Consider the following 8,733-nt stretch of genomic DNA (forward strand, 5'->3'; position numbering starts at 1 on the left):
GCCAGATGAGAAGGAAACAGTGTTGTATCACTGTGATACTTGCATAAAGTGGCACAGACGAAATGCAGCTTTCATTCCAGCTTGCTGATTAATTTTCTGGTTAGTTAGGGGAAAAACCACGAAGAAAACAGTCGTGTTGTACGCACAAAGCTATTGCAACAGCCGGTGTCCAAAAAGAATAATTCAGCGAATGTACAAAAAATTGTTATTGTTAAGGCGCTAGACTACTACGCAGAGGTAGTGATGGGAGCAATAGAATGAAAACAGTTGATTCAATCGGTTATAGGAAAACGGAGCTTTACGTGTCGGTTAAATTATTCATTTATTCTCTCATTCTTCTACTTGAAACCAGTCTCTGGGAGCAACCGAACGAAAACGGTCGACACAATTTTGTGGTGTTTTGCGTACTGTCTGAGTTACTCATTCTCTCTTTTCACGTGAAACCAGTCTTCAGTTTTTCTGTCGGTTGAAGCCGTTCAAAAAGTAACTAATATAAAAAAGCTTCGTTGGGAGTACAGAGATGAGAAATGGCGGAAGTTCTCTCAGTGGAACTTGAAGAAGAAAGGCACATTAACAGATTTTTGTGACGGTCTGCATTCCGCTTTACTGAAAAGTTGCGTTACACATTAAAAAACCATTTTTTTTAAATAACGTACCCGTTTCGCACACGCTCCACGTCAGCGTCCTGTCGCTGCCGGCGCCAGGGTGGCAGAAGGCGGGAGGAGGTGGCCGGTCTCCGCTAGCGCAGTTCCCAGTAGAACTGGACTCTGACCGATCACAGCGCGACCTCCTCGCACCGGCTGCCGACCTAGCCCTGGCAGCAGCCACACGCGCCTCCCAACAACGACAGTCGCCCACAGATGATGATGGCTATGATGATGTTTTTGGTTTGTGGGGCGCTCAACTGTGCGGTCATCAGCCCCCGTACAAAGTCCCAATGTTGACACAGTCCAATTTTTTTACACAGCCCAATTAACAACTGTCACAAATGATGATGACGGTCATGAAATGAACACAAACATCCAGTCCCAGGCAGAGAAAATCCCCAAACCAGCTGACTCTCCCCACGGAAAAGGGTGAAAAAGTATATAAGTGAAATTACTCAAACCCCTAAAGTGAGTGACCGAGCGAGGTGGCGCAGTGGTTAGCACACTGGACTCGCATTCGGGAGGACGACGGTTCAATCCCGTCTCCAGCCATCCTGATTTAGGTTTTCCGTGATTTCCCTAAATCGTTTCAGGCAAATGCCGGGATGGTTCCATTGAAAGAGCACGGCCGATTTCCTTCCCAATCCTTCCCTGACCCGAGCTTGCGCTCCATCTCTAATGACCTCGTTGTCGACAGGACGTTAAACACTAAACACCACCACCACTTAAAGTGAGTGAAAACAATCATATAACTGACATAGCCGAAATATACTTGTATCAGTAGTGAAACCATTGTCTGCTGGCCTGCACGTTCGTGATTTGGTACCATTGGACTTTCTTCCTTGAGGATGAAGTCAAAGAGGAAGTCGGTACACACGTTCCGACGACCCGAGAGGATTTAAAACTTCACATTGTTACAGCATATTTAGTGGTACCGAAGGACTGTCTTCCGCATGTCTAGAAGTCCTCGCATCACCATCCAGATGTCTTAAACAAGATGGTTCAGTGAGGTCAACTAGTGGTCTGGTTCTTGACATCTCAAATTTGGTAATTTTTTATGTTTATAGTAATTAGTAGAGCATTGTCGCCGATGTGTCTGCGTAAACCGGGGCGCTATTCGTAACAAATAGCATCAGGCACATATATACATAAATATTACAACTACTGAAATAATTACAAATGTCTTTGTCCAAAACACTGATTCATTCCGTTACAAATATTCAATTTTCGTGTGATCGTTCTACTAATAGTTCTATGCTGGAGGCCGCTTCAATAATAAGCGGCCTCGCTCCGCCTGGTGAGTAGGCTGCCCATTGCAACATGCATTTCTGGACGGAAAGCAATTTTGCAGTGGAGTTGCGACCACAGGAACCGATGTCCTAACAAAAAAAATGGCTCTAAGCACTATGGCACTTAACATCTGAGGTTATCAGTCCCGTAGACTACTTAAACCTAACTAACCTAAGGACATCACACACATCCATGCCCAAGGCAGGATTCGAACCTCCGACAGTAGCAGCAGCGCGGTTCTGGAATGAAGCGCCTAAAACCGCTCGGCCACGGCGGCGGGATCGATGTCCTAACAATACAACCCTCGTGTGAACAACACACGCTCAGCACGGTCAGCGATTTTTCATCGGTGCAATTCAATACACCAGATGTTGCGACGAGGCTGTAAATGGGCTGGGCCAAAGAGATATACAGGGCCTGCAACGAACTTGTGACGTCACACCAGTGGGCTTATCCATCACACTTCGGGAACACTCGGCTTCGTGCAGGGCCCACAGGAAATGAATATTTAATTGAAATGGTACTCACTAAAGGTCTTAACTTTGTCGTGTGACATTGAGAATTTGCATGCATTTAAACGTGCAGTCAAGAATTATTAAACTCGTTCGAAGTGATCATTTTGAGCACGTGATGATATAGACATAATTGTAAGGAAGAGTTTATCACCACAAAGTGGTTATTTTTTTGTTGCCGATGTGAATTTCAAATAGAACTGTGTATCTTGAAGGCAACGGCCTTTCCACAGTGGATACACCAGTTCCCGTGAGATCACCGAAGTTAAGCGCTGTTGGGCGTGGCCGGCACTTAGTTGGGTGACCATCCAGGCCGCCATGCGCTGTTGCCATTTTTCGGGGTGCACTCAGCCTCGTGATGCCAATTGAGGAGATACTCGACCGAATAGTAGCGGCTTCGGTCAAGAATACCATCATAACGATCGGGAGAGCGGTGTGCTGACCCCACGCCCCTCCTATCCGCATCCTCCTCGGTGGATGACACGGCGGTCGGATGATCCCGCTAGGCCACTTGTGGCCTGAAGATGGAGTGCTTTTTAACTGTGTATCTTGACGTGAAACTCCTGACGCGACGATTTTATTTAATGGTCTTCATACTTCACTTCCTTGTTTTAAAAATCCTACCAATGTTTAGCTTGCACCTTTCGGTCACGGCTCTGACGGAAATACAAATAGTTCTGTTGGTATAGTTAATTGATGGATCATCCTTACCGAACGAGGTGGCGCAGTGGTTAGCACACTAGGCTTGCATTCTGGAGGACAACATTCAAATCCCTGTCCGGCCATCCGTCAGTTTTAAGGTAAACATTTTCCTAATATTCCGCGTTGGCAACCAAACTCTTAGCTGCGTCACGTTTCAGCGTCGCATCATAACGACAGTTCCGTGCAACAACACGAACTTCTGCTTAAGACAGCAATCGTTTTAACGTTCAGAAATGATAAATCCTTAGTTCTAAATATTATAATTCCGTTGAAACTTCTAATATTGAAGAGTGAAACACCGCTAAATTCTACTCTTTCGTAGTGTTGATGCTAGCAGCGAAAATAACTGTAACTACATTTGAAAATGTGAAGTTGGTACCCACGTCTCTGTAATTACGAGGGTTGCCCAAAAAGCAGCGCACAGCATTTTTTTCTTCAACAATTCTTTATTGAACATAATGAGAATTACACACACGAAAGAATAGTGTTTCCGTGATTTCCCTAAATCGCTCCAGTCAAATGCGGGGATGGTTCCTTTGAAAGGACACGGCTGGCTTCCTTCCCCATCCTTCCCTAATCTGATGAGACCGATGACCTCGCTCTCTGGTCTCCTCCCCCAAACAATCCAATCCAATCCAATCTTCCACGAATGGCATCCTTTAATGGCCCAAACAAGTGTAAGCTCTCTGCAACATGTCACGTGTGACAGGCGTGTATGGTCTCCCCGACCTTTACAAATCGTGGAATCCCACCGAACTGCCCTGTGATGACCTCACCATCTGTGCCCAGCGACTGGCTGTACTCTGTCAACAGCAAATGCTCCATGGACATCGCACAATATTTGTGGATATTCCCCACAGTTTCTTTCTCTGCAGTGAGAAACTCAACGACGGTACGTTGCTTGTAAGTACATCACCTACAGACGCCATTTTGAAACTGTCCTGCAGCTACGCTATCTGTCGGAAGTGACGGAAACTTGGCGCACTCACTCAGGAGACTTCAAATAATACATACGTAACGTTTCGCATTCGTAGCATTTGTTTCAGCTGAGAAAAAAATGCGGTGCGTTACTTTCTGAGCAATCCTCCTAATATAGCTGTGAAAAGAAACTATACATAATTGAGTTCGGCCTTTCCACAATTCATTTCAGTGAAAACAAAATTAAGAATCCTAAATGGTTTAGGACATATCATAGATGAACTCCAGTGTTGAATGACCCTGTATATTCACATCACATACGAACGACATGAACACATGAGCATGACTAACAGGACAGACAAAACAGCTGTCCAGTGAGATTTGAAATAAGGTCTATACGAACCAAACGCTAGCACAACCATTGGTCAAAAGTGTGAAGTCTTTCAGTGCCTCATTGTATCGTCCACGCTAGAATAATAACAAAATTACTGATATATAAGAAGGGCCCATTCCGAGGCCCACGAGAAACACAGGCCGTGTCATGAACGTCACAACACGTGACACTGCAGGTATTAGGAGTTCCAGCAGCCGTCTCTGGCGGGGCGCGAGTAAATACTTCGAACGAGTTTAATATTTCTTGACTGCACGTTTAAACGCATGCAAGTTCTCGATGTCACACGACAAAGTTAAGACCTGTAGTGAGTACCATTTCAATTGAATTTTCATTTCCTGTGGGCCCTGCACCAAGCCGAGTGTTCCCAAAGTGTGATGGATAAGCCCACTGGTGTGACGTCACAAGTTCGTTGCAGGCCCTGTATATCTCTTTGGCCCCAGCCCATTTACAGCCTCGTCACAACATCTGGTGTGTTGAACTGCACCGATGAAAAATCGCTGACCATGCTGAGCGTGTGTTGTTCACATGAGGGTTGTATTGTTAGGACATCGAGCCGGCCGCCGTGGCCGAGCGGTTTTAGGCGCTTCATTCTGGAACCGCGCTGCTGCTACTGTCACAGGTTCGAATCCTGCCTTGGGCATGGATGTGTGTGATGTCCTTAGGTTAGTTAGGTTTAAGTAGTCTATGGGACTGATAACCTCAGATGTTAAGTGCCATAGTGCTTAGAGCCATTTTTTTTTTTTTGTTAGGACATCGGTTCCTGTGGTCGCAACTCCACTGAAAAATAGCTTTCCGTCCAGAAATGCAGGTTGCAACGGGCAGCCTGCTCACCAGGCGGAACGAGGCCGCTAATTATTCAAGCGGCCTCCAGCATAGATCACACGAAAATTGAATATTTGTAACGGAATGAATCAATGTTTTGGATACAGACATTTGTAATTATTTCAGTAGTTGTAATATTTATGTATATGTGTGCCTGATGCTATTTGTTACGAATAGCGCCCCTGTTTACGCAGACACATCGGCGACAATGCTCTACTAATTACTATAAACATAAAAAATTACCAAATTTGAGATGTCGAGAACCAGACCACTAGTTGACCTCACCGAACCATCTTGTATTTCAACAGTACTTGATTTGTAGGTACGAATGTTAAGCAGATGTTCAGTTTATAGCCGGCCGCGGTGGTCTAGCGGTTCTAGGCGCGCAGTCCGGATCTGCGCGACTGCTACGGTCGCAGGTTCGAATCCTGCCTCGGGCATGGATGTGTGTGATGTCCTTAGGTTAGTTAGGTTTAAGTAGTTCTAAGTTCTAGGGGACTGATGACCACAGATGTTAAGTCCCATAGTGCTCAGAGCCATTTGAATCATTTTTTTTCAGTTTATAGTTTTTCGGTGTAAGAGAAGTACTGGCGGAATCGGTCCTATGAGCGCAGATCCTAGAGTCGTGCCTGGGTTGTGTTGAATTTTAAAGGCACATTTCCGAGTTCGTGTCCTGGTCTGGCTCAAACTATTTACCTGTCATGAAGTTTCAAATAACCATCTAATTTCACAAGAACATAAAAGAATAGGTGTTTGTTTCAGTATGCACAAGACTGCTGTCTGTCAAGGGGAAAGGAAAGTACATATTAGACTGCCACGAAGAAAGTGAGGGCTAGATTATTAGATGTTTCGGCAGATTCCCGCTCCGTTATCACTTATAGTAATGAAACAAGGTCGCCAGCCACGCAAGTACCTGTGAGACAGAGTCACATATTTTTCTGACACTTCTCTCATCCGCTGCTTCGCGAAAAATTGCACATATGGTCAGTGGAACGGTTTACATCCATAATCTAACACCAGAATATTGTAAATCTTTTCTGAGAAACCAAAACTTCAGAATTAGTATCTCTGGAAAAACTATTCTCTTTAAATTTCTTTTGTACAAAGATAAAACTTGGATCTCGTTTCGCCTGTGATGAAAATTTTACGTTATTGCCTTACGATAGCTTTCTAAGTTTGACACTAGTTCACGTGAAAAGTAAATACTGTAGAACCGTCACAGTTTGTGTTTTTGTTGAGTGAGACTGTTCTTTATAAGCAGAGACGGAAGAAGCTATTAATATCTCGAACGTATTTCTTGAGCACGGGTTGACTATAGCTCCCCGTGTCCGCTGCCGATTAACACCGCTCTTCCGAGCCCACAAGGGACTCTTTAACTTTCACCGGCTTCCACAGTAAATCTCGACGTCCCGTAGGGCCCCTTCATCCGACTCTCGCTTCAAAGCCGATGGTTCCCACTGGAGCTCGCTACTCCAGCCACGCTCTTCTGAGTCGGTTGGAAAATTTTCTTCTCGACAGAGTGGTCAAGCACATCTCCCATATCGGCTCATTACGGGAATTGTAAGACGATGAGTAAAATACGGAGGGTAACTGTGCAATGAGAAAAATTCTCTGAAAGTATTGCTGAAAATGAAGCAAAATTCGATGCAGACTGTACTGGCGAATTTATATTAAAAGAAGAATAAGATATAGCCCTACAAAAAATGAAAATAACAAAGCCCTGCATATATATATTCCTGCAGAGTTTCTCAAAGTGGGGCGAAAGGAAATGAATGAACGATTATGTACTGGTGTGTGAAAGTATACAGAGTGGGAAAATAAAACTAACCCGGACAATATTCATAAGGCTGAAGCGGAAATGAGAGGAGAACTAACCACGACAGTAAATGCTGGAAACTGTCACTTAGATGCACCAATTATTTGCTGTCACATGTCTGTACATGAGCCTTTGCCGCAAGCACTTTACTAAGTACTTCGCTGCGTCATTACGTACGACTGAGTGAGAGGGGCATACATGTTTAGTGGCCAATTAAGTGAAGGACAAAATTGTGCTGGCTGTTAAAAACCGCGTGTTCTTTGTCGAATGTTACGCGAAATTCAATTCGTGGAAAACCTATGCGGAGCTGTTTGCACATGAGTTGATCACTGAACTTGTAGTGGCAAAATGGCGCGAAATGGGTGGTGTAGCGAATTAAAACCATAACTATCTGAAAAAAGTCTGAACACCAGAAAACATTGCTTTAATGAAGTAAAGCCTGGATCAAAGTACGAAGATATTTCAACGCCGTTTTTCTGTGCAAGTGAAGATTAACATTACCAAAAAGGATCTGCATCACTATCCTTTCAAATTCACTACTGTGCATGACTTAAAGAGCGCAGACGAACTTTAGTGTGTTCAATTTTGCCTGTAATTTTCTGAGTACAGTGGAATGACGGCTTTCGGATCCTCAGTTATTCGTTTGATCAGATGAGGCTTGGTTCGTCCTGTCAGAGTATGTGAACTCATAGAACATACGCGATTATCCACCAAAAAATCCTCTTTAATACTTTGAGGATCCGCCACATGATCTCAAGATCGGCGTTTGCTGCAATGTGTCAGTTGTACGCACTGTAATACGATTCTTTGACCAAACTGTTAATCCTAACCGGTATCTCTGTAAAATGTGTCATACATACATGGGTCAACTCATAGAAAATGATCAACTGTATGGATATTTTAAGCAAGATGCGGCAACACCACACATCGCCTTGACAATCTTGTCACGAATGCGCGAGGTGTTTGGTGAAAAGAAGTGCAAAAAGCAGAGGCAGTTAAGTCCGCTGGCTATCTCGATCACTTTACCTCTCTCCCTGTAATTTTTACTGCTGGTGCTAATTAGAGAGCCAGGTGTACTCTAGTAATGCTCACACAGTGTATGGGCTTCCACAGAACACTGTAAACGCTATTGCTGCTATCAAATGGTTCAAATGGCTCTGAGCACTATGAGACTTAACATCTGAGGTCATCAGCATCCTAGAACCTAGAACTACTTAAACCTAACTAACCCAAGGCCATCACACACATCCATGCCCGAGGCAGGATTCGAACCTGTGACCGTAGCGGTCGCGCGGTTCCAGGCTGAAGCGCCTAGAACCGATGGGCCACAGCGGCCGGCTGCTGCTATCGTTCAGGTAGAATTCTCCGCGTGTCTCGCAGTTACATAAATTGATCACATTACTGCATCGATATCAACGGTGGTCATTTCAAGCATCTTCTGTGATGTTCATTAGCAAGGATCAATCCTTCGGCAGTCTTATTGTAAATATTGTCCGAGCTACTTTTATTTTGCCTACCGTATACGAAAAGGGAAAACTGCATAGGAATTTTCAAACAAATCTGTCCCTAAAAACACAAGTGCCTTAAAATGTTAAAATTAACATTTAGTTCGCATACACTGAAATACTAATC

The 8,733-nt window shown here is 44.3% G+C and overlaps 1 pseudogene; it reads left to right on the forward strand.

The window, feature by feature from the left end:
- Window positions 1-2,663: 2,663 nt before the first annotated feature.
- LOC126185911 (5S ribosomal RNA) lies at window positions 2,664-2,781 on the forward strand (annotated as a pseudogene).
- The last annotated feature ends 5,952 nt before the right edge of the window (window positions 2,782-8,733 follow it).

This window comes from Schistocerca cancellata, chromosome 4 (assembly GCF_023864275.1).
Source record: "Schistocerca cancellata isolate TAMUIC-IGC-003103 chromosome 4, iqSchCanc2.1, whole genome shotgun sequence".
Taxonomy (NCBI): Eukaryota; Metazoa; Arthropoda; class Insecta; order Orthoptera; family Acrididae; genus Schistocerca; species Schistocerca cancellata.